The sequence below is a fragment of the Carassius gibelio genome, chromosome B9 (assembly GCF_023724105.1).
Source record: "Carassius gibelio isolate Cgi1373 ecotype wild population from Czech Republic chromosome B9, carGib1.2-hapl.c, whole genome shotgun sequence".
Classification (NCBI taxonomy): Eukaryota; Metazoa; Chordata; class Actinopteri; order Cypriniformes; family Cyprinidae; genus Carassius; species Carassius gibelio.
In genome coordinates this window covers 31,971,434-31,998,733 of record NC_068404.1, presented here as the reverse complement: position 1 = coordinate 31,998,733, position 27,300 = coordinate 31,971,434, and the positions used below count along the sequence as shown (strand labels likewise).

At 41.9% G+C, this 27,300-nt stretch overlaps 1 protein-coding gene and 2 long non-coding RNA genes across 3 annotated transcripts in view; 2 read left to right on the top strand and 1 right to left on the bottom strand.

Annotated features, from left to right (window-relative positions):
• Positions 1-27,300, top strand: part of LOC127964884 (NACHT, LRR and PYD domains-containing protein 12-like) — a 1,383,583-nt gene that overhangs the window by 35,548 nt on the left and 1,320,735 nt on the right. The window lies entirely within an intron of this gene.
• LOC127964964 (uncharacterized) overlaps positions 1-27,300 on the bottom strand; it is a 528,628-nt gene that overhangs the window by 21,442 nt on the left and 479,886 nt on the right. The window lies entirely within an intron of this gene.
• On the top strand, positions 18,486-27,240 carry LOC127964993 (uncharacterized). Its single transcript, XR_008155229.1, has 4 exons — positions 18,486-18,504; positions 23,241-23,610; positions 24,516-24,619; positions 26,568-27,240. It is a non-coding gene; the product is annotated as an uncharacterized LOC127964993 (long non-coding RNA).

The following is a 27,300-nucleotide window of genomic DNA, read 5'->3' as shown; positions in this document are numbered from 1 at the left end:
TCTACCGCGGGCACTTCAGAGACTTCTCCTGACCAGGGAAACAGCGGTGGTTGATAGCCTAAAACACATTGAAAAGGGGTTAAGCCAGTAGTGGTTTGGCGAAGGGAGTTTTGGGCATACTCTGCCCACGGCAGATACTGGCTCCAGGTATCCTGGTGTTGGGAGCAGTAAGTACGGAGGTACCGTGAGATCTCCTGAATCTTCCGCTCGGTCTGGCCGTTGGTCTGAGGGTGATATCCAGAAGATAAACTGACGGATGTTCCGAGGAGTTGGAAGAACGCTCGCCAGACCCTGGAGATAAACTGAGGTCCTCTGTCCGAGACAATGTCCTCTGGAGTGCCATAATTCCGGAACACGTTGGTGAAGAGGGCTTCGGCGGTCTCGAACGCTGTGGGAAGACCCTTTAATGGGATTAATTTGCAGAATTTAGAGAAACGATCAACAACAACTAGAATGGTAGTGTACCCCCTTGAGGGGGGAAGGTCAGTGGCGAAATCCAGCCCTAGATGGGTCCAGGGTCGGCGAGGAATGGGCAGTGGTTGTAATTTACCCACGGGAAGTTGACGAGGTGTGGTGGTAACGGCGCAGACCGAGCATCCGAGGATGTACCGGGTAACGTCACGAACCATGTTAGGCCACCAGTACTTCTGCTGGAGGAGCGAGAGGGTTCGCCTGCTGCCAGGGTGTCCTGAGCCAGGTGACGTGTGCGTACTTTCCAGTAGGGGGAGTCGCTGGTTGGTGGGCACGTACATTAGACCCGTGGGTACCTCCGGAGGTGCAGGCTCCTCGAGGGTGGTGGCTCGGATTTCCTCGTCGATCTGCCAGAGGATAGGCGCGAGGAAAACGGAGGGTGGTAGAATTGAATCAGGCTTGTTGGTGTCCAGATCTGGTGAGTACATACGGGACAGGGCATCTGCTTTAGTGTTCTTGTGACCGGGTTGATACGTGATCTGGAAATTAAAGCGAGCAAAGAAGAGTGACCACCGAGCCTGACGAGCATTGAGTCTTTTGGCACTCTGCAGATATTGGAGATTTTTGTGGTCGGTGACAACAGTGAATGGGAACTGAGCTCCCTCTAGCCAGTGCCGCCACTCCTCAAGGGCGAGTTTAATGGCCAACAACTCACGGTCTCCGATTCCATAATTGCATTCGGCAGGAGAGAGTTTCTTAGAAAAGTACGCACACGGATGGAGTGAGCAAGGTTCACCAGACCTTTGAGACAACACGGCTCCAATGCCGTGATTGGCCGCATCAACCTCTACGACGAACGGCTTGGACGGGTCAGGATGTCGAAGAATGGGTGCCGAGGTGAAGAGGTGTTTTAGATGGCTGAAGGCCTCTCGAGCTTGGGGTGTCCAGCGCAGCCGGCGTTGACCTCCTTTTAGAAGGGATGTTAGAGGAGCCGAGTGCAGGCTGTAGTTCTTGATAAAGCGCCGATAGAAATTGGCAAAGCCAAGGAAACGCTGGAGTTCTTTCACCGTTGTGGGCTCCGCCCAGTTGGCCACAGCATCTACCTTGGCTGATTCCATCTGAACTCCCTCCGCAGAGATCACGTATCCGAGGAAGGAGACGGTAGTGCAGTGGAACTCACACTTCTCAGCTTTTAGGTAGAGGTGGTGGTCTCGGAGTCGTTGTAAGACGTGGCGGACATGGGTTTGGTGTTCTTCTATGTTCCGGGAGTAGATCAGGATATCGTCTATGTAGACAATGACGAATTGGTGGAGATAATCACGGAATATTTCGTTCATGAAACTCTGGAAGATGGATGGACTGTTAGCAAGCCCATAGGGCATAACCTGATATTCGTAGTGCCCGGCAGGGGTGATGAAGGCAGTCTTCCACTCGTCTCCCTCTCGGATACGGATCAGATTGTAGGCACTGCGGAGGTCGAGTTTGGTGAACACCTTGGCTTCCCGCAGTTCCTCCATTGCCACCTGCTCAGGACGGGAGAGTGGATATATTTTCCCATGTGGTAGCTTGGCACCTGGCAGCAGGTCGATACAACAGTCCCAGGGCCGGTGTGGTGGTAATCGGGTGGCTTGTTCCTTGCTGAACACATCGGAGTAGGAGGAGTAAAGGGCAGGTCTACCCATGGAGGTGGAGTGCAATTGAAGGTGCGGCGGCGCAGACTGTGAATTCTGGACTGGTGGACGGTGAATGTGACTCTGGCATCTCGGGTCCCATGCCTGGATCTCCCCTGTGCTCCAGTTGATTTGTGGGTTATGTTGGGCCAGCCACGGCCTACCCAGGACGACGTCAACAGTAGCGCGAGGAAGTACGAGGAGGGCCAGTTGTTCCCGATGTCCGTGGGGCAGAACGAGCTCCAGCTCGTGTGTCCTTTTAGTTATTTTGCCACCGCCCAATGGTGATCCTTGGATGGTAGTGATATGGTAAGTGGTCTCGTTCTGGACGATGGGTATACGGTGCTTGGTTACGAAGTGAGATGAGACGAAGTTGCTTGCGGCTCCGGAATCCACCAGGACATGGATGGAAAGATTGCGTGAGTTAATTGTGATCTGGGCTCTGATATGAGGTATGTGAGATACAGATGGGGTAATGGAAACTGTACTCACCATTGGGCGAGGCGGACGGACCGGGCAGGCGTGGATCAGGTGAGTGGCCTCGCCACAGTATAAACATAGCCGCTGCTGGATGCGGCGTCTCCGTTCAGAGGCATCTAGGCGGTAGGAGTCGGTGTTCATGGGTTCCTCCTGGTCTCGTTGGGGCGAGGGCGTTCTGGCTGATGGAGAGATGGTATGTGAGGCCGGGGAGGCACAGGCCGAGAGGTGTTGAGCAACATTTATAGTTTTTCTGATGAACGTCTCGAGATCGACATTATCGTCGTAAATGACCATTTGCTTTCTGATCTGGGGCTTTAAACCTTTACGGTATGCAGCTAGCAGGGCAGTTTGGTTCCAACCACTGGTGGCGGCTAATGTCCGGAAACGGAGAGTGTAGTCATGTATTTCCGTGGCTCCCTGGCGGAGATTTAAGAGTTCATCATGGGTTGAAAGAGGAGTTAGAGCCACCCTGAACACTTCCTGGAGGTGGGTGACGAAGGCGTCGAATGAGGATAGAACCGGACTCTGGGAGTTCCAAAGGGCCTCTGCCCATTGTAGCGCTCGTCCGGTGAGGAGAGAGATCATAAAGGCGACTTTGGTGGCCTCATTGGGGAATTTACTGGTATTTGCGTTGATGAACAGTGAGCACTGCAGAATAAACCCACTGCAGCCACTCGGTTCTCCCGCATAGCACGCGGGACGTGCAAGGGGCGTGCTGTTGGTGGTGGAAGCACTAATTTCGGTGGGTGGTGAAACTGACTGTATTACTTGGCGGAGGGCGGTCACCATTTCGGTGAACGGGTCCGAAGCCGCTCCCTGAGCAGCAGCGTTAACATCCATGGGAGATCTGAAGTTCTGTTTTAGGGGCTGGAATCCTGTCACATCCACACAAGGAGAGGAGAAGACGGGTAAGTATTTTCGTGAAGCTTTATTAACATAGGATTTCAACAGAGCTGGTAAGTGTGGTCACAGACGGTGAATCTTCAAGCACTGATCAATAGGTGAGTTCAAGCACAAAGCTAGGCCAGACAACAAAGAGTCACTTCCCTTAATCGCTGTATCTGAACCTCCACAGAGTCACAATACGGTCCACAAGGAGCAGGCAGAAGATCCACAAAGAGCGTCCATGTAATCTTGATTCCAGCCGGTGAGTGAATGAGTGAGGTGAGTATTTAAAGGTGTGGTGATTGCTGGTGCAGGTGCAGGTAATCAGTATTCAGGTGATGGTTCACGTGAGCGGTGCATGGGAGATTGAGTGGATGGTGACTGGCAATGGTGACTGGGGCTAAGGGAACGAGCTGAGGGTGTGACAACAGTATTGTTCAAAATAATAGCAGTGCAATGTGACTAACCAGAATAATCAAGGTTTTTAGTATATTTTTTATTGCTACGTGGCAAACAAGTTACCAGTAGGTTCAGTAGATTGTCAGAAAACAAACAAGACCCAGCATTCATGATATGCACGCTCTTAAGGCTGTGCAATTGGGCAATTAGTTGAAAGGGGTGTGTTCAAAAAAATAGCAGTGTCTACCTTTGACTGTACAAACTCAAAACTATTTTGTACAAAACTTTTTTTTACTGGGATTTAGCAATCCTGTGAATCACTAAACTAATATTTAGTTGTATGACCACAGTTTTTTAAAACTGCTTGACATCTGTGTGGCATGGAGTCAACCAACTTGTGGCACCTCTCAGCTGTTATTCCACTCCATGATTCTTTAACAACATTCCACAATTCATTCACATTTCTTGGTTTTGCTTCAGAAACAGCATTTTTGATATCACCCCACAAGTTCTCAATTGGATTAAGGTCTGGAGATTGGGCTGGCCACTCCATAACATTAATTTTGTTGGTTTGGAACCAAGACTTTGCCCGTTTACTAGTGTGTTTTGGGTCATTGTCTTGCTGAAACAACCATTTCAAGGGCATGTCCTCTTCAGCATAGGGCAACATGACCTCTTCAAGTATTTTAACATATGCAAACTGATCCATGATCCCTGGTATGCGATAAATAGGCCCAACACCATAGTAGGAGAAACATGCCCATATCATGATGCTTGCACCTCCATGCTTCACTGTCTTCACTGTGTACTGTGGCTTGAATTCAGAGTTTGGGGGTCGTCTCACAAACTGCCTGTGGCCCTTGGACCCAAAAAGAACAATTTTACTCTCATCAGTCCACAAAATGTTCCTCCATTTCTCTTTAGGCCAGTTGATGTGTTCTTTGGCAAATTGTAACCTCTTCTGCACATGCCTTTTTTTTAACAGAGGGACTTTGCGGGGGATTCTTGAAAATAGATTAGCTTCACACAGACGTCTTCTAACTGTCACAGTACTTACAGGTAACTCCAGACTGTCTTTGATCATCCTGGAGGTGATCATTGGCTGAGCCTTTGCCATTCTGGTTATTCTTCTATCCATTTTGATGGTTGTCTTCCGTTTTCTTCCACGTCTCTCTGGTTTTGCTCTCCATTTTAAGGCATTGGAGATCATTTTAGCTGAACAGCCTATCATTTTTTGCACCTCTTTATAGGTTTTCCCCTCTCTAATCAACTTTTTAATCAAAGTACGCTGTTCTTCTGAACAATGTCTTGAACGACCCATTTTCCTCAGCTTTCAAATGCATGTTCAACAAGTGTTGGCTTCATCCTTAAATAGGGGCCACCTGATTCACACCTGTTTCTTCACAAAATTGATGACCTCAGTGATTGAATGCCACACTGCTATTTTTTTGAACACACCCCTTTCAACTAATTCAACTAATTGCCCAATTGCACAGCCTTAAGAGCGTGCATATCATGAATGCTGGGTCTCATTTGTTTTCTGAGAATCTACTGAACCTACTGGTAACTTGTTTGCCACGTAGCAATAAAAAAATATACGAAAAACCTTGATTATTCTGGTTAGTCACATTGTACTGCTATTATTTTGAACAATACTGTATTTATTTCTGAGGAGGGTCTCAGGAAGAGGCCCTAATATGTCGAGTGCCACTCGTTCATAAGGACGAGACGTTACAGAAGGAATAAGTGGGGCCCGAGGAACCGGACCGATTTCCTTATGAACCGCACATTCAGGACATTCCTGACACCATCGTTTCACATCCCTATACCATCCCGGCCAATAAAAACGATCCCTCACCTTTTCTTGTAGCTTTTGCACTCCCAAATGGGCTCCAGTTGTAATATTATGCAATAACCTCAACATTTCTGGTACCATAGACCGTGGAACAATAACTTGAGTCTTTGCGCTCAGACCAATTTTTGAGGCAACACCCTCACCAACCTCTGCCCCTGAACCTCTATCTGCTCCCAGACTAAGGCATACTTCTTAAGGGATGGGTAGGCATTCACTATCTCCTGTCTACTACCTTTCTGGCTCTTCAGTTTTAGTATCAAACTCAACTCTGGGTCACTGTGCTGGGCTCTGGTCAACTCATTCAGTCCTCCTTCCACCTCCCCCATTTCACAATTCAATATCTCTCCCTGTTCCATAACACCACCCTGAGGTGAAGGTTCTACTTCTACATAGCTAACAGAGCTAGCCATAATCTCCCCAGAATAAGCAGGTAATCTTGATAGCGCATCAGCATTAATGTGCTCTTTACCTGGTCGGTGAACGATTTTATATTGGAAAACAGCTAGCTGTTCCAACCACCGGGCCAACTGGCCTTCCAGGCCCTGGAAATTATGCAACCAACGAAGGGAATTATGATCTGTTCGCAGCAAAAACTCTTTCCCTAACAGGAAATGTTTGAAATACTTGGTAAAAGTAACCAGACTAAGAAGTTCTTTCTTGGTAGTGGCGTATTTACGTTCTTGTTTACTCAGGGTTCTACTGGCATATGCTACCACTTGTTCTAAACCATCAACTTCCTGTGACAAAACAGCCCCAATCCCCACGTCACTGGCATCTGTATCCAGAATAAATGAACGCTGCGGGTCTGGATAGGCTAAAACAGGAGCAGTAGTGAGACATGCTTTCAACTTCTCAAAAGCAACCTGGCAACCATCATCCCACTGAAATCGCCTTCCCTTTTCTGTAAGCCGATGCAATGGTCTAGCCAACTCAGCAAAACCCCTTACAAATCGCCTATAATATGAGGCTAAGCCCAAAAAGCTTCGTACCTCAGTCTGATTTTTAGGGATTGGCCATGATTGTACAGCTTCCACTTTACTGGGATCGGCCATAACCCCCTCAGCCGAAATAACGTGACCCAGGTATTGCACTTTGGTAGCAAACAGATTGCCCTTAGATGGTTTCACTTTAAGATTGGCAGCCTGCAATTTGGACAATACTTGACCTAACCGCTGAAGATGTTCCCTAAAATCTTTTCCAAAAACTATAATGTCATCCAAGTAGACTAAACATGTGGACCACTGCAAATCTGCCAGAATCAAGTCCATAAGTCTTTGGAATGTACTTGGACTATTGGATAGTCCAAAAGGAAGAACATTAAATTCAAAGAGCCCCTGTCTTGTTATAAAGGCTGTTTTAGGGCGATCTATAGGGTCCACTTCAACCTGCCAGTAGCCACTAGCTAAATCTAAAGTAGAAAACCACTGTGCATGAGTTAGGCTATCTAATGCATCGTCAATACGTGGAAGAGGATATGCATCCTTTCTAGTAACATCATTTAACTTCCTATAATCGACACAGAACCTCAATGACCCATCTTTCTTTCTCACCGGAACAACAGGAGCAGCCCAAGGACTACAGGATGGTCGTATGATACCCCCTTCCTGCATCTGCTTCACATGATCTGCCACCTCCTGCTGCAAATGAAGTGGTACCCGACGAGGAGCCAATTTAATGGGCTTTGCATACCCAGTGTCAATCTGATGTAGAGTCCTATGGGTCCGCCCTAAATCCGTGTCACTTTGACTAAAAACAGGAAGATAGTCATTCAATAATTCTTGAACAGCTTGTAACTGTGTCGGTTCCAGGCCCCTATCATTCAGCCCCAGATTTTGTAGCAAAACTTCAGCGGTCCATGGCTGCTCCACTAAATCTTTCAGTGAACCCAGAGAATTGACTGCACTATCCCCTATCTGAACATCGGTAAACAAAGCTCCAATAGTCATCCCTTTTCTTAGGATAAGTTCCTCGCTGGTCACATTAATAACCCTTAGCGGCAACATTCCCTTTTCCACTCTACATAACACCCGGGCCACCAGAACTTCAGTAACCAATCTATCCGAAGGTTCCAGCATTCCTTCCAACCACTCTTGCCCCTCTCCTTCAACACTACCAGGAATTATAACCTCAGTTCTCGAGGGCACAATCCCACCGCTGCCACCAGTGTAATAAATTTTGCCACCGCTAGGGGCCACTGGTAATGCAGACTAACACCTATTCGGCCACCACCTTTAATTTCACCCCGGTCTGATCCGGGAGGAGCACTCAAAACACTCAAGACCAAGAATTATCAAAGAATACACTTTTTATTAGCAATAGCAGCCATTTGGCATTGTCTCACTTAAATATCCTGATTACACACACTGGTCATATTTCATTAAACCGTGCCACACATTTAAAAGAGAACCCAAGTACTCACTCCAAATTCACAGCACACAATAAATTAGGTGAAATCTCATACACAGCACACTTAATTAGAAACTCCAAACCTAAATCACATGCTCTATGTGAAACAACCAGCACAGGTAATCAACATACTTCAGGAGGACAGTAATCACAAATGACTGAGTACAACCATAACCCACACAACTCCGTAATAATAAAATAACTTCGGACTTCTCTGTCCACGTCCAACGACACCCTGCCGTCACTGTGGGGACTCAACCTTCCCCTCCGCGGAAATGCTGAGAAGGTTTCTTTCAAACAGCCTGCCAAGTCCACCTACACTCGCTTCCCTGTCTATCTAAGTTTACCCCCCACTGTCTACCTCCGGGCCAATAAGTGGGACCCCGGTTTTCTTCACGCCGGTGGTGCTAGGCAACCACGAACGCAACGGATCCCTTGCTTTTGTGAACCCGGCAGGCTTTACAAACACCGCGTCTCAGTCTCTTTCACAGTTCATTATTAGGCATCAGCGCGCCCTCACCTTTCCCCGCCCCCGTATTTAAAAGCCTCCCAAAATTGTTCATTGTCCACAGGTGTACTCACAGACATCGTTCCTTCCGTAGTAATGACGTACCACCATCAATAGAATCATAATCATTACAGTATAATAATTAGCAAAGATGATTAATTTAGCGCTGTAAACGCGCGTGTCAGGGGCGGAGATGCGCCGCGGAGCGTCAGACGCGCGTGAGGACCAAACACAGCAGAACTGTAGGAAACTTCACTCCTCTTATTATTTATCTTTTACTATAGCGATTTATTTTTAGATACGTGGTCTGAGTCTTTCATAGAGTTGTAGAGTTATTAGAGTTATTAGAGAAATAGAGTTATTTTTTACATACTTTGGTCGAAGTTTTCTGATCGGGACTTCGGAGCCTGTTCGCGACTCGGTTGATTCAGATCGGCACTTCAGAGCCTTTTCGCGACATGGTTGATTCAGATCGGCACTTCGGAGCCTGTTCGCGACTCAGTTGATTCAGATCGGCACTTCGGAGCCTGTTCGCGACTCGGTTGATTCAGATCGGCTCTTCGGAGCATGTTCGCGACTCGGTTGATTCAGATCGGCACTTCGGAGCCTGTTCGCGACTCCGTTGATTCAGATCGGCACTTCGGAGCATGTTCGCGACTCCGTTGATTCAGATCGGCACTTCGGAGCCTGTTCGCGAATCGGTTGATTCAGATCGGCACTTCGGAGCCTGTTCGCGACTCCGTTGATTCAGATCGGCACTTCGGAGCATGTTCGCGACTCCGTTGATTCAGATCGGCACTTCGGAGCATGTTCGCGACTCGCTTGATTCAGATCACACTTCGGAGCCTTTTCGCGAATCCGTTGATTCAGATCGACACTTGGGAGCCTGTATGGGACTCGGTTGATTCAGATCGGCACTTCGGAGCCTGTTCGCGACTCGGTTGATTCAGATCGGCACTTCGGAGCATGTTCGCGACTCGGTTGATTCAGATCGGCACTTCGGAGCCTGTTCGCGACTCGGTTGATTCAGATCGGCACTTCGGAGCCTGTTCGGGACTCGGTTGATTCAGATCGAGAATTCGGAGCCTGTTCGCGATTTGGTTCATTCAGATCAGCACTTCGGAGCAGGAAGTGTTTGTCAAACAGTTAATTTGTGATAAATGAATATTTGACCTGAGTTTTTTTTTTTTTTTTTTTTTTTACCTGTCGATGTGATTTTTAAATCATTTCAATGACTTTTGGATGTCAATACTTCTTGTACCTCAGTTGCATGTGTTGTGTTTTATGAATTGTGGATGGATTAATCAACTAAGAAATAAAGTTGAACATTAATTATCATGAACTCTTAAAGATGATGATGAAAAGAAAGGTAATATTGCATATAAAATTATATCTAAGTATGAACTAACTTGCGCAATACTGTAAATACTTACTGTACCCTAAATCAGTGAAAAAATGTTTGGCTCAGTTTACAGAAAGTGTACGTCACACATCCTTTCATTATGATGCAACATAGTTTTCTCCTCAGATGAGTATTTAACATCTTTATTCTTGTGGGGATTAGTGTGTAAGTGCTACACACACACACACACACACACCGGTCAGAGATTGGGATCAGAATGATTTTTTATGTTTTGTTTTTTGTTTTGTTTTTTCTTACAGGAGTTTACTCATCAAAACTGCATGTATTTGATCAAAAATACAAGAAAAAAAGTGAAATATTATTATGAAGTAAAACAACATTATTTTTATTTTAACATACATTAAAATCTATTTTATTTCTGTGATTTCCAGCATCATTCCTCCAGTCTTCAGTGTCACATGATCTTCAGAAATCATTCTAATATGATGATTTATAAACAGATTTGTGCTGCTGAAACTGTATAAGAAGAGCATTTATTTAAAATAGAAGACTTTTCTAACAATAAACACTATAGAGTTCAAAAGTTTGTGGTCAGTAAAATGGATTCTTTTTTTTCTAAAAATAATATAACTCTTTTAGGATGTATTGTTGATTGTTTTGATTCAGATCGGGTATTCGGAGTACGTTCGCGACTCTGTTGATTCAGATTTATTAACTGAGAAATCAAGTTGAGCAGCAATGATCATGAACTCTTAAAGATGATGATGAAAAGAAAAGGTAATATCGCATTTAAAATTATATCCTCCTATATAAATTATATTCCTCCTCAGATGAGTATTTAACATGTTTATTATTGTGGGGCATTAGTGTGTAATTGCTATACACACAAACACACACACACACACATCGGTCAGAGTTTGGGTTCAGAATGATTTATTTATTTATTTATTCACAGAAATAAATGATATTTTAAAGGATATTCAAATCGAAACCATTATTTTATATATTTTATTTTAAAAGGTTTGAATTATTACTGATTTTTAACTGTAGCATCACTACCAATAGCCGCGTGTCGACATGTATAATAATTAGCACAGATGATTAATTTAGCGCTGTAAACGCGCGTGTGAGGGGCGGAGACGCGCCGCGGAGCGTCAGACGCGCGTGAGGACCAAACACAGCAGAACGGTAGGAAACTTCATTCCTTTTATTATTTCTCTTTTACTATAGCGATTTATTTTTAGATACGTGATCTGAGTCTTTCATAGAGTTGTTTTATAAACGCAGTAACTTTGAAATCAGCTCTGAAAGTTCTTGTCAGTGTTTAAAAACTAATTATGATTTAATAACATGTTGAATGAATTTGGTAAGAACGGTATTCTGTTTTATTTACATAGAGGTTATTAATATAGGCTGAAACATAGTGTTTTTTATAGTGTAAAGGTGATCTTATGGTGCAATGCTCGTTAAAAGTTATGCTGTTAATATAATATAGAGAAAGATCATTCTAAATTATTTTTACTATATTAAAACGCATTTATTTTTTACATTCGTGGTCGAAGTTTTCAGATTGTCACATCGGAGTCTGTTCGCGACTCGGTTGATTCAGATCGGCAATTCGGAGCCTGTTCGCGACTCGGTTGATTCAGATCGGCACTTCGGGGCCTGTTCGCGACTCGGTTGATTCAGATCGGCACTTCGGAGCATGTTCGCGACTCGGTTGATTCAGATCGGCACTTCGGAGCATTTTCCCGACTCGGTTGATTCAGATCGACACTTCGGAGCATGTTCGCGACTCGGTTGATTCAGATCGGCACTTCTGAGCATTTTCGCGACTCGGTTGATTCAGATCGGCACTTCGGAGCATGTTCGCGACTCCGTTGATTCAGATTGAGACTCCGGGGAATGTTTGTGATTTTTTTTTTTTAATTCAGATCTGTACTTCGAAGCAAGAAGTGTTTGTCAAACAGTTCATTAGTGATAACTGAACATTTGGGCCTGAGGCTTTTTTTTCTAACCTGTCGATTTGATTTTTAAATGATTTCAATGACAAGAAGTTGCATGTGTTGTGTTTTATGAATTGTGGATGGATTTATCAACTGAGAAATAAAGTTGAACAGAAATGATCATGAACTCTTAAAGATGATGATGAAAAGAAAAGGTAATATTGCATATAAAATTATATCCAAGTATGAACTAACTTGCGCAATACTTTAAATTTTCTTACTCTACCCTAAATCAGTGAAAATGTTTGGCTCAGTTTACAGAAAGTGTACGTCACACATCCCTTCATTATTATGCAACATAGCTTTCTCCTCAGATGAGTATTTAACATCTTTATTCTTGTGGGGATTAGTGTGTAAGTGCTATACACAAACACACACACACACACACCGGTCAGAGTTTGGGATCAGATTGATTTTTTATCTGTTGTTGTTGTTGTTGTTGTTGTTGGAGTTTACTCGTCAAAACTGCATTTATTTGATCAAAAATACAGGAAAAAAGTGAAATATTATTATGAAGTAAAACAACATTTTTATTTTAATATACATTAAAATCTATTTTATTTATGTGATTGTCAGCATCATTCCTCCAGTCTTCAGTGTCACATGATCTTCACAAATCAGAATAATATGATGATTTATTATCAGAGTTGTGCTGCTGAAACTGTGATACTTCTTTCAGGATTCTTTGATGAATGAAATGTTAAAAAGAAGAGCATTTATTTAAAATAGAAGTCTTTTCTAACAATAAACAATATAGTTCAAAAGTTTATAACTCTTTTAGGATGTTAAATTGATAAGAAGTGAAATCAAAGATTAATATTGTTAGAAGAGATTTATATTTTGAATAAACGCTGTTCTTTAAAAAAATATATATACATCGAAGAATCCGGAAAAAAATATTGCAGATTCCAAAATAATATTTGGCATCACAACTATTAATAATTCTAATAATAAATCATCATATTAGACTGATTTCTGAAGATCATGTGACACTGAAGACTGGAGGAATGATGCTGAAAATACAGCTGCACATCACAGAAATAAATTATATTTTAAAGGATATTAAAATATAAACCATTATTTTATATATTTTATTTTGATAATATTGAATTACTACTGAAATACAACCTTTTTTTGTATCAAACAGTTCATTGAACAATAATAAATGAATTACCTGAAGCTGACAATGAAGTAAATGTATAATAATTAGCAAAGATGATTAATTTAGCGCTGTAAAGGCGCGTGTGAGGGGCGGAGACCCGCCTGAGGACCAAACACAGCAGAACGGTAGGAAACTTCACTCCTCTTATTATTTCTCTTTTACTATAGCGATTTATTTTTAGATACGTGGTCTGAGTGTTTCATAGAGTTGTAGAGTTATTAGAGAAATAGAGTTATTTTTTACATTCTTTGGTCGAAGTTTTCAGATCGGGACTTCGGAGCCTGTTCGCGACTCGGTTGATTTAGATCGGCACTTCGGAGCATGTTCGCGACTCGGTTGATTTAGATCGGCACTTCGGAGCATGTTCGCGACTCGGTTGATTCAGATCGGCACTTCGGAGCATGTTCGCGTCTCGGTTGATTCAGATCGACACTTCGGAGCATGTTCGCGACTCGGTTGTTTCAGATCGGCACTTCGGAGCATTTTCGCGACTCGGTTGATTCAGATCGGCACTTCGGAGCATGTTCGCGACTCCGTTGATTCAGATTGAGACTCCGGGGACTGTTTGTGATTTTTTTTTTTTTTTTTTTTTTTTCAGATCTGTACTTCGAAGCAAGAAGTGTTTGTCAAACAGTACATTAGTGATAACTGAATATTTGGGCCTGAGGCTTTTTTTATCTAAGCTGTCGATTTGATTTTTAAATGATTTCAATGACTGGAAGTTGCATGTGTTGTGTTTTATGAATTGTGGATGGATTTATCAACTGAGAAATAAAGTTGAACAGAAATGATCATGAACTCTTAAAGATGATGATGAAAAGAAAAGGTAATATTGCATATAAAATTATATCCAAGTATGAACTAACTTGCGCAATACTTTAAATATTCTTACTCTACCCTAAATCAGTGAAAATGTTTGGCTCAGTTTACAGAAAGTGTACGTCACACATCCTTTCATTATTATGCAACATAGTTTTCTCCTCAGATGAGTATTTAACATCTTTATTCTTGTGGGGATTAGTGTGTAATTGCTATACACAAACACACACACACCGGTCAGAGTTTGGGATCAGATTGATTTTTTATGTGTTGTTGTTTTTACAGGAGTTTACTCATCAAAACTGCATTTATTTGATCAAAAATACAGGAAAAAAGTGAAATATTATTATGAAGTAAAACAACTTTTTTATTTTAATATACATTAAAATCTATTTTATTTCTGTGATTGTCAGCATCATTCCTCCAGTGTTCAGTGTCACATGATCTTCACAAATCAGAATAATATGATGATTTATTACCAGAGTTGTGCTGCGGAAACTGTGATACTTCTTTCAGGATTCTTTGATGAAAGAAATGTTAAAAAGAAAAGCATTTATTTAAAACAGAAGTCTTTTCTAACAATAAACAATAGAGTTCAAAAATTTATAACTCTTTTAGGATGTATTAAATTGATAAGAAGTGAAATCAAAGTTAATATTGTTAGAAGAGATTTATATTTTTAATAAACGCTGTTCTTAAAAAAAAAAAGTATACATCGAAGAATCCGGAAAAAAGTATTGCAGATTCCAAAATAATATTTGGCATCACAACTATTAATAATTCTAATAATAAATCATCATATTAGACTGATTTCTGAAGATCATGTGACACTGAAGACTGGAGGAATGATGCTGAAAATACAGCTGCACATCACAGTAATGAATTATATTTTAAAGGATATTAAAATATAAACCATTATTTTATATATTTTATTTTGATAATTTTGAATTATTACTGAAATACAACCTTTTTTTGTATCAAACAGTTCATTGAACAATAATAAATGAATTACCTGAAGCTGACAATGAAGTAAATGTATAATAATTAGCACATATGATTAATTTAGCGCTGTAAAAGCGCCTGTGATGGGGCGGAGACGCGCTGCGGAGAGTCAGACGGGCGTGAGGACCAAACACAGCAGAATGGTAGGAAACTTCACTCCTCTTATTATTTCTCTTTTACTATAGCGATTTATTTTTAGATACGTGGTCTGAGTCTTTCATAGAGTTGTAGAGTTATTAGAGAAATAGAGTTATTTTTTACATTCTTTGGTCGAAGTTTTCAGATCGGGACTTCGGAGCCTGTTCGCGACTCGTTTGATTCAGATCGGCACTTCGGAGCATGTTCGCGACTCGGTTGATTCAGATCGGCACTTCGGAGCATGTTCGGTCTCGGTTGATTCAGATCGGCACTTCGGAGCATGTTCGCGTTTCGGTTGATTTAGATCGGCACTTCGGAGCATGTTCGTGTCTCGGTTGATTCAGATCGACACTTCGGAGCATGTTCTCGACTCGGTTGATTCAGATCGGCACTTCGGAGCAATTTTCGCGACTCGGTTGATTCAGATCGGCACTTCGGAGCATGTTCGCGACTCCGTTGATTCAGATTGAGACTCCGGGGACTGTTTGTGATTTTTTTTTTTTTTTTTTTATTCAGATCTGTACTTCGAAGCAAGAAGTGTTTGTCAAACAGTTCATTAGTGATAACTGAATATTTGGCCCTGAGGCTTTTTTTTTACTAACCTGTCGATTTGATTTTTAAATGATTTCAATGACAGGAAGTTGCATGTGTTGTGTTTTATGAATTGTGGATGGATTCATCAACTGAGAAATAAAGTTGAACAGAAATGATCATGAACTCTTAAAGATGATGATGAAAAGAAAAGGTAATATTGCATATAAAATTATATCCAAGTATGAACTAACTTGCACAATACTTTAAATATTCTTACTCTACCCTAAATCAGTGAAAATGTTTGGCTCAGTTTACAGAAAGTGTACGTCAGACATCCTTTCATTATTATGCAACATAGTTTTCTCCTCAGATGAGTATTTAACGTCTTTATTCTTGTGGGGATTAGTGTGTAAGTGCTATACACAAACACACACACACCGGTCAGAGTTTTGGATCAGATTGATTTTTTATGTGTTGTTGTTTTTTTACAGGAGTTTACTCATCAAAACTGCATTTATTTGATCAAAAATACAGGAAAAAAAGTGAAATATTATTATGAAGTAAAACAACTTTTTTATTTTAATATACATTAAAATCTATTTTATTTCTGTGATTGTCAGCATCATTCCTCCAGTCTTCAGTGTCACATGATCTTCACAAATCAGAATAATATGATGATTTATTATCAGAGTTGTGCTGCTGAAACGGTGATACTTCTTTCAGGATTCTTTGATGAATGAAATGTTAAAAAGAAGAGCATTTATTTAAAATAGAAGTCTTTTCTAACAATAAACAATATAGTTCAAAAGTTTATAACTCTTTTAGGATGTATTAAATTGATAAGAAGTGAAATCAAAGATTAATATTGTTAGAAGAGATTTATATTTTGAATAAACGCTGTTCTTTAAAAAAATATATATACATCGAAGAATCCGGAAAAAAGTATCGCAGATTCCAAAATAATATTTGGCATCACAACTATTAATAATTCTAATAATAAATCATCATATTAGACTGATTTCTGAAGATCATGTGACACTGAAGACTGGAGGAATGATGCTGAAAATACAGCTGCACATCACAGAAATAAATTATATTTTAAAGGATATTAAAATATAAACCATTATTTTATATATTTTATTTTGATAATTTTGAATTATTACTGAAATACAACCTGTTTTGTATCAAACAGTTCATTGAACAATAATAAATGAATTACCTGAAGCTGACAATGAAGTAAATGTATAATAATTAGCAAAGATGATTAATTTAGCGCTGTAAACGCGCTTTTGAGGGGCGGAGACGCGCCGCGGAGCGTCAGACGCGCGTGAGGACCAAACACAGCAGAACGGTAGGAAACTTCACTCCTCTTATTATTTCTCTTTTACTATAGCGATTTATTTTTAGATACGTGGTCTGAGTCTTTCATAGAGTTGTTTTATAAACGCAGTAACTTTGAAATCAGCTCTGAAAGTTCCTGTCAGTGTTTAAAAACTAATTATGATTTAATAACATGTTAAATGAATTTGGTAAGAACGGTATTCTGTTTTATTTACATAGAGGTTATTAATATAGGCTGAAATATAGTGTTTTTTATAGTGTAAAGGTGATATTATGGTGCATTGCTCGTTAAAAGTTAGGCTGTTAATATAATATAGAGAAAGATCGTTCTAAATTATTTTTACTATATTATTCAAATCGAAACCATTATTTTATATATTTTATTTTAAAAGGTTTGAATTATTACTGATTTTTGACTGTAGCATCACTACCAATAGCCGCGTGTCGACATGTATAATAATTAGCACAGATGATTAATTTAGCGCTGTAAACGCGCGTGTGAGGGGCGGAGACACGCCGCGGAGCGTCAGACGCGCGTGAGGACCAAACACAGCAGAACGGTATGGAAACTTCACTCCTCTTATTATTTCTCTTTTACTACCCTGCTGAAAAAAACAATAGAAACCATTACAGAATTTGTAATGGTTTTAATGGTTCTTATTGGAATTCTAATGGTTTTAATGGACACTGTAATGGTCTCTGTGGGTCTCTATTGGTAATTTGCTTTCTTCTATTGGTGGCGTGTATTGTCTATTGGATACCATTAAGGACCAATAGAACACCTTTAGAAACTTCTAGTGGTATCTACTGGACACCAGTAGAAACCATTATGACTCCAATAAATTTAGTGGTTTCTTTGGAAAACTGTAATGGTCTTAGTGGGTAGGCTACTGCTGAAAAAAAATGAACACACAAACAATAGAAACTATTACAAAATTTGTAATGGTTTTAATGGTTATAATGGGAATTATGTTGGTTGTAATGGTCACAGTAATGGTCCCTGTGGGTCTCTATTGGTAAATTGCTTTCTTCTATTGGTGGTATGTATTGTCTTGGATTGCCACCATACGTCATTTGGAAAAGTTATTTTTAATTCATTTAATTTTTTTTTTTTTTTTTTTTTTTTTTTTAATCAACTCGACTGGTCATGGCCTTCAAAATTGACTTGAAAAGTTGGTCTTTGTTTTGTCTGTCGGATTTGGTCCAAATTTAGCCCAAAAATAGATGTGAAATAACAGTGAAATTCTGCGTGACTTCCACGTGCTGTAATGTGCGCGCGCGCAGAACTGGAGCGGAGGACGTCACCATGGAAACGAGACGGCAGCCCAACCGTCAAGCAGCTGATCGCTGACACTCAATGTGGTTTCACTTTTTTTTTTAGGTAAGTTTAGTCTATTAAATTACACAAATAGTATATTAAAGTGTTCCTGACACTTTATTTCATGTAAATTATACGCTTTCGTTTAATATTTACTTTATAGAAATGGTTTAGCGTCGTCAGAAAAAGTCCGTTAGCATCTCAAAGGTAAGGCTAACTACAAGAGGTGATAGACATGAGCTTGTAGTGAATGTTACAGACATAATTCACCATTGTTAAGTGTAGTTCTGTACACTGTGTTCTGCATAACTGTTCAGGGATCGTGGTCCCTTTAAATGATCGGAATGCGTGATGACGTAACACGCCGGTCAGCGCCATTATTATTTTATTCTGTTTTTGCTCAGAAATAAACGACACACGCATTCGTGTGCTCAAAGTGAGAAGTTGTCTCTTGCAAATTACTGCAATTTCCACACTGGTGACCCCGACATTAGTCTGCTGGACGTATCCAGAGACACAACGCGATCATGACCGCGAACGCTGTCACCCTCAAACTCCCCGAATTCTGGGAATCGTCAGCATCTGCATGGTTTGCCCAGACTGAAGCGCAGTTCGCATTGCGTGAGATCACCGTGGATACGACAAAATATTACTATGTTGTGTCTGCTCTCGGAAATTCAACAGCATCCAGAGTGGTGAGCCTTCTTACAAATCCTCCCGAAAATGGAAAGTATACGGCACTTAAAGCCCACCTGTTGAAAACGTTTGAACTGTCAGACGCTGAGAGAGCCAGCAGGCTTTTCTCACTTCAAGGACTGGGTGACAGCAAACCGTCCGAGCTCATGGACCGTATGCTGGATCTTTTGGGCGAACACAGACCTGATTTTCTTTTTATCCAGCTTTTCTTGCGTCAGCTGCCTTCCCAAGTGAGAGCTGCATTAGCCAACACCACTATCACTGACTGTCGTAGACTAGCTGAAGAGGCTGATAAATTTTTCCTGGCAGGTCAGGGACATTTTGCCGCCGCGCTTTTTCCCGCGCACATCTCTTCAGTGATGCGGGACGACGCCACACTCATTGCTGCGACCACTTCTCGTCGGCAGCAGTCTTCTGGCACCCAACAGCCCTCAGGATTGTGTTTCTACCATGCAAAGTTTGGAACCAAGGCTAACAAATGCCGTCCGCCGTGCAGTTTCAGTGTTTCGGGAAATGCCAGGGCCGGCGCTCAGTAGTAGCCATGAGTGTCGGCCGCGTAGGCAGGCTGCTTTTCATCCGCGATAGCATCTCCGGACGCCGTTTTCTGTGCGACACGGGAGCACAAAGGAGCGTCCTGCCTGCATCCCGTTTGGACATGGTAACCGACAGTCACGGCCCCCCTATGGAAGCTGCCAACGGTAGCCCCATCCGCACATATGGAACGAGGCATGTAGAATTGTGTTTCGGAGGACAGCGTTTCGGTTGGGATTTTGTTACTGCAAAGGTTGCCGTTCCCCTCCTTGGCGCTGATTTTTTGTGTGCACATGGACTGTTGGTGGATGTAAAGAACCGCCGTCTGATTGACGCTGTCACATTTTGTTCTTATACATGCACGCTCAGCGAAGCGGACTCCATACGACTGTCTAGCATGCTCTCAGCTTCCGATGATTTTCAACGTCTATTGGCCGGTTTCCCAGCCCTCACTCAGCCCACTTTCTCTTCATCTATTGTGAAGCACGGTGTGGAGCACCATCTCGCCACTACTGGTCCACCCGTCTACGCCCGCGCTCGGCGCCTCGACCCGACCAAGCTTGCCGTTGCAAAGGCTGAGTTTGCAAACATGGAACGCCTGGGCATAGTGCGCCGATCCGACAGCCCGTGGGCATCACCCCTTCACATCGTCCCCAAACCTGGCGGCGGCTGGCGCCCGTGCGGTGACTACCGGCGGCTTAATGAGGCAACGGCACCTGACCGATATCCAGTCCCGAACATACAGGACTTTTCAGCACACCTGGCTGGCAAGGTGATTTTTTCCAAGGTGGACCTCGTCCGGGGATACCATCAGGTACCGGTACACCCACTGGACATTCCCAAAACGGCAGTGATCACGCCGTTTGGTCTGTTTGAGTTCCTGCGCATGCCGTTCGGCCTTAAAAACGCCGCCCAATCTTTCCAGCGCCTTATGGACTCTGTTTTGCGGGACCTGCCTTTCCTTTTTGTGTACTTGGATGACATCCTGGTGGCGAGCACGTCCAAGTCTCAGCACCTGGCACACCTCCGAACCCTTTTTGAGCGGCTTAGCCACCATGGACTAATTGTCAACCCTGCCAAGTGCCAGTTCGGTCTCTCCACCATCAACTTCCTAGGACACAGAGTCACTAAGGACGGGGCAGTTCCTCTCCCATCAAAGGTGGAGGCAGTCATACAGTTCCCACGCCCTTTCACTGTCAAATCCCTGCAGGAGTTCCTCGGCATGGTGAATTTTTACCACCGCTTCATCCCTCGAGCCGCTCAGCTCATGGGGCCCTTGCACGAGGCCTTAAGGGGTAAACCCAAACACGCTGTGGACTGGACTGAGAGCAGAGTCAAGGCTTTTGATGCCACTAAAGCAGCATTAGCGAACGCCACCATGCTGGCGCATCCTTCTCCTACAGCCCCCATTGCCATCACCTCGGATGCCTCTGATTATGCTGTCGGTGCAGTTTACGAGCAGTGGGTGGGTGGGGCCTGGCAGCCGCTGGCTTTCTTTAGCCGTCAGCTGCGCCTTTGTGAGCGGAAGTACAGCACTTTCGATCGGGAGCTGCTGGGTATCTACCTTGCCATTAGACACTTTCGTTCCCTGCTGGAAGGCCGACACTTCACTGCTTTTGTGGACCACAAGCCGTTGACTTTTGCCATGGCCAAGGTGGCTGAGCCGTGGTCCGCCCGCCAGCAACGGCATCTGTCTTACATTTCAGAGTTCACCACAGACTTGCAGCACATTGCTGGTAAGAGCAACCACGTGGCGGATTGCCTATCACGGGCTCTGGCAGGGGCAGTCCATCTTGGTTTGGATTACAACCGCATGGCCGCGATTCAGACCACAGACCCAGACGTGCAACATCTGAAAACCTCGACTACAGGGCTGCAGATCAAGGACGTGGTTTTTGGCAATGCCGGCACAACGCTCCTGTGTGACATCTCCACAGGCAGTCCTCGGCCTATCGTTCCCTCTGAGTGGAGGCGTCAAGTTTTTGATTCCATCCATGGTCTCTCCCACCCAGGTGCGAAAGCTTCACAGAGGCTTGTTTCAGCAAAGTTTGTGTGGCACGGCCTTAAGAAGGACGTTAGGGACTGGGCTAACACCTGTGTTGAGTGCCAACGGGCCAAAGTACACCGCCACACTAAAGCCCCGTTAGAAACATTCCCGGTTCCTGAGAGGCGTTTTGACCATGTAAACGTGGACCTGGTTGGTCCTCTGCCCTCCTCTCAAGGTTTCACATATTTGTTAACCATGGTTGACAGGACCACCCGCTGGCCTGAGGCTGTGCCACTGACATCGGGGGCATCTGTCGAGATGACACGGGCATTTATTGGCACCTGGATTGCCCGTTTCGGCACCCCTTCGGACATTTCCTCTGACCGAGGTGCTCAGTTCACGTCCGAGCTTTGGGATTCTGTCGCACAGAGCCTCGGAGTGAGACTCCACCGCACGACTGCATATCACCCGCAGGCTAACGGACTCTGTGAGCGGTTTCATAGATCGATGAAGGCTGCCCTGCGTGTCAGCCTCAAAGACAGCAACTGGGTCGACAAGCTCCCGTGGGTGATGCTGGGTATCAGGACTGCACCGAAGGAGGATCTTCAGTCCTCATCCGCGGAGCTTGTTTACGGACAGCCGCTGCGAGTACCAGGGGATTTTGTCCCTAGCACCACGGTTCCCTGGTCTGCCACTCTCCAGCGGTCTACTCTACTGGATAATGCGAGGTTTTTTGCACCTGTCCCTACTTCCTGTCACGGCCTCCCTCAGTCGCACATCCCCGCTGGACTTCAAACAGCCGACTATGTTTTCATTCGCCACGATGCCCACAGAGGACCACTACACCCACCCTACGAGGGCCCATTCCGGGTTCTGGAGACAGGGGACAAACACTTTGTGGTGGACAGGGGTGGTAAACCGGAGCGACTCTCTATTGACCGCCTTAAACCGGCTCACTTGGACGTGGCCAGGCCCATTGACCTGGCCCAGCCCCCACGACGCGGACGGCCTCCTGCTCTGCCCCCACCCGGAGCTCCCACCTCACCCGAGCTTCCCACACCCCATGCCCCTCTTCCGGGTAATGACGGTACACCAGCTGCAGTGGGGTCTCCTCGGACTCCGGTACAGCGCAGTCGCTGTGGCCGGTTGATACGCCCACCCCCCCGTTGACAGCTGGGTTTTTCTGATATGGTGAATTCTGGGGGGACATGTGTAGTGAATGTTACAGACATAATTCACCATTGTTAAGTGTAGTTCTGTACACTGTGTTCTGCATAACTGTTCAGGGATCGTGGTCCCTTTAAATGATCGGAATGCGTGATGACGTAACACGCCGGTCAGCGCCATTATTATTTTATTCTGTTTTTGCTCAGAAATAAACGACACACGCATTCGTGTGCTCAAAGTGAGAAGTTGTCTCTTGCAAATTACTGCAATTTCCACAAGCTCTTATTTATTAAGTTTGGGCTTTTAATGTCATCTTGTGTGTAGATGAGCTCTCTCTCTCTCTCTCTCTCTCTCTCTCTCTCTCTCCATATAGATCAATGGATGAATGGAAGTAACCAAATTAATTTAACCCTAAAAGTATGCACTGTTTAATCCTAAAATGTGCACTAACGTAACCGGATAACGTTACATCACTTACATAGAGCGTGAAAATGGACTGAAACCTTCAGGTTTTGATCTTTCATGGTAAACACATGAATACAAACTTGTTCTGTGATTTCAGAAGTGCCAGAAAAAAACCTCTATGACACAGGAGAAGTTCCTGATTTTAACATTTCTGAAGGGAGCTGCTGACAGAGAGGATGAAAACATACACATTTTGATGTCCACGCTTTAGGAGCATTACTAAATAAGTAAAACTAAAATATATATATATATTTATTGTAAATGATTATATAAATTATATATTCTGTGAATTATTATTTTTCTTTTCTGCATTTCACCTCTGCTATAGTATATGCCTTATACCTGGCATTGTATAATAAATATTGTTGTCTCTGTGACTTATGTTCCTAGGTTCTTCCATGCTGATGGCTGTGCTCTAGTCATATCTCCTGTCGAAGAACATTTTTAGACATTATGAACCATGAATAGTAAGCAATTCGTCAAACATACACCATTCAAAAATGTAAGGGTCAGATTTGTCATGTATTTCAAAGACATCTTTTATGCTCACCACTGCTGCATTTATTTGATTAAAATACAGTTAAATTGTGAAATTACCATTTTTTTAATAACTATTTTCTATTTAAGTTTGTTTTAATAAGTGATCAAAGCTGAATTTTCAGCATCAGTCTCCAGTGTCACACAATCCTTCAGAAATCATGCTTTGTGAAAACAAGAATAAAATTGTACAAAATATTCACATATAAAGCAGTTATTTGAAATTTTACTAATATTTCACAACATTACCATTTTTATTTATGATCAAATAAATGCAGTTTTCTTAGTATACATGAGACTTATTTCAGAAACATAAAAAAATCTCTATCTCCAAGCTACACACTCTCACACCAAAGTGACTGTTAAAAATCATTCAAACTTTGTGTCAGTACATCATAAATAGGAAAAGGCATCAGATCACCGTCTGTGATTTGTTGTTTCGTGCCGCATCCAGTGTAGAGAACATCACTGATTATAAAAGGCTCTGTTGTATTTTGTTGTGCTGTCCAGTGACGACACAGTGTTAGAACTCTTGTTAAATATCATTACATATGATTTATGTATGATCCCATTCAGCACTGATAGATCTTTTCTATTTCAGAGACTGAAAATCATTGATAAAGCACAAGGTTACTGTAACATATTTAAACAATATTAATAAGAATTAATAAAAATGCATCTGTGACTTAATATTGCTTCTAATTCTTCAGTGGAAAGTTCTCATTAAACACATAGCTTTCTTCTCATCTTTGTGCATTTTCAAACGTTGTGCATATTTATGAATCATTTTTTTTTTTTTTTACTTCATAATATTGGTTGTCTTCTCTTGTTTCAGAGTTTAGCTCCAACCCCAGTTAAGCAGACCTGAGCAGCTGATCAAGAATCAGCAGAAACTCTGCAGAACATTGGTCCTTCAGCCCAGGACTGGACACCAGTGTTGTAAGTCATTCTGTCTCTTTATAGTTCATGCTCAGAACATATTGCAGGAGATCTCAACATTGTCTCTCAAGGTCCACTTACATGCAGAGTTTTGCTCCAACCTGCAGTGCACCTGAACACATTAATCGAGGTCTAACTATTAGTGTTGTCACAGTACCAATTTCAGTACCAAAGCAAAACACAAAAACATGCTAATTATTATTTTTTTTAATTATTATTATTAGCCGCACTTATGCTAACAATTAACTACTCTAATAACAGTGTTCATTTCAATCCGACATTCAAATTACAGTTATATATATATATATATATCCTGATAAATACAGGTGCTGGTCATATAATTAAAATATCATCCAAAAGTTGATTTCACTAATTACATTCAAAAAGTGAAACTTGTATATTATATTCATTCATTACACACAGACTGATATATTCCAAATCTTTATTTCTTTTAATTTTGATGTTTATAACTGACAACTAAGGAAAATCCCAAATTCAGTATCCCAGAAAATTTGAATATTGTGAAAAGGTTCAATATTGAAGAGACCTGGTGCCACACTCTAATCAGCTAATTAACTCAAAACAACTGCAAATCCTTTAAATGGTCTCTCAGTCTCGTTCTGTAGGCTACACAATCATGGGGAAGACTGCTGACTTAACCGTTGTCCAAAAGACGACCATTGACACTTTGCACAAGGAGGGGAAGACACAAAAGGTCATTGCTAAAGAGGCTTGCTGTTCACAGAGCTCTGCGTCCAAGCACATTAATAAAGAGGAGAAGGGAAGGAAAAGATGTAGTAGAAAATAAGTGTAGAAGCAATAGGGATAACTGCACCCTGGAGAGGATTGTGAAACAAAACCCATTCAAAAATGTGGGGGAGATTCACAAAGAGTGAACTGCAGCTGGAGTCAGTGCTTCAAGAACCACTACACACAGACGTATGCAAGACATGGGTTTCAGCTTCGCATTCCTTGTGTCAAGCCACTCTTGAACAACAGACAGAACCAGAAGTGTCTCGCTTCAAAAAGGACTGTACTGCTGCTGAGTAGTGATATATCAGACCCAAGAATGCAGAAGAGCTGAAGGTCACTATCAGAGACACCTGGGCTCTCATAACACCTGAGCAGTGCCACAGACGGATCGACTCCATGCCACGCCACACTGCTGCAGTCATTCAGGGGAAAGGAGCCTCAACTAAGTATTGAGTGCTGTACATACTCATACTTTTCATGTTCATACTTTTCAGTTGGCCAAGATTTCTAAAAATCCTTTCTTTGTATTGGTCTTAAGTTATACTCTAATTTTCTAAGATAATGAATTTGGGATTTTCCTTTAGTTGTCAGATATAAATAAATATATCAGTCTGTGTGTAATGAATGAATATAATATACAGGTTTCACTTTTTGAATTGAAATTATGATATTCTAATTATATGACGAGCACCTGTATACACAGAATGACTAATTGAACTGCTTTTATAGTTTTAGTAATTAATTTATTTGTAATGAATAAAGGGATTTTTCATTTGATTATTAGTTTTTCTTACTTGAATGCTTTTGTTCGGATGTAAAATAAAAAAGTGAATTATTATTAAGAAAAGAACTGCAGGAAAAGATGCTATGTTGCTCAGTGATTTTGCTTTGGAACCTTTAGAAAATAGAAAAGAGTTGACTTTGCCAACTCTTTCAACTTCAAACGGGTGTAGCTCAGTCATTTTTTTTTATATATATACAGTTATACATCATTTTGAAGGACTTTTTAATGAGAAAAAAAACCTCAACTGATTTTTGCTCATTGTGACTAACTTTGCCAGCACAGGTCACATATGCTACTTAATTTCCACTTGAGAGTGGTCAGATTTAAAGTCTGAGATTAGTCCATCAGTTCTTGAATTTCAATTTTTGTTTATGTGTGTGCGTGTGTATGTGTGTGTGTGTTCAAAACAAGAGTGTCTGTCTTAGAAGCTGAAGAAAAAAGGTCACACCTTATAGGAAATAAACGCCTCCTAAGTGTATGGAAATACCTGGCTGAGGAGATCAGTGACATAAACCAGATAAAACTGTCAGTGGTAAGTGTTTACATATCCATATCCGAATGGAATTGCTACAACCTCTTATCTAATATGACTCGAAGTGAATAGAGACTATGTACCATAAAAAGTAGATAATGTAATTATTCAAGCCTATTTGTGAAACTGGACCACAAAACCAGTTACAAGGGTAATTGTTTTTATTTTATTTTTTAGATTTTTATTTCAATAATAATACTAAATAAGTTTTCCATTGATGTATGGTTTGTTAGGAGGAAAATATTTGTCTGAGATACAACTATTTGAAAATCTGGAATCTGATGGTGCTAAAAAATCTAAATATTGTGAAAAATATTTCAAATCCAGAGCAAAGCATTTTATTAATAAAAAATTAAGTTGATACATTTATGGTAGGGAATTTACAAAATATATTTATGGAACATTTTCTTTTTTTAAATCCTAATGATTTTAGGCATGAAAGAAAAATCAATAACTTTTTTGAGACTGCCATATAAATATATGTATGGATAATCTCACATACTGGTAATGTGGTACATTGTCCTAATGAATTGTCCCTTTTTTTTTTCTTTTTTTTTTTGCAGGTCTGAGACAGCTACAAGCCACAAAAACAGTTCATAGTTCCTGCATTTC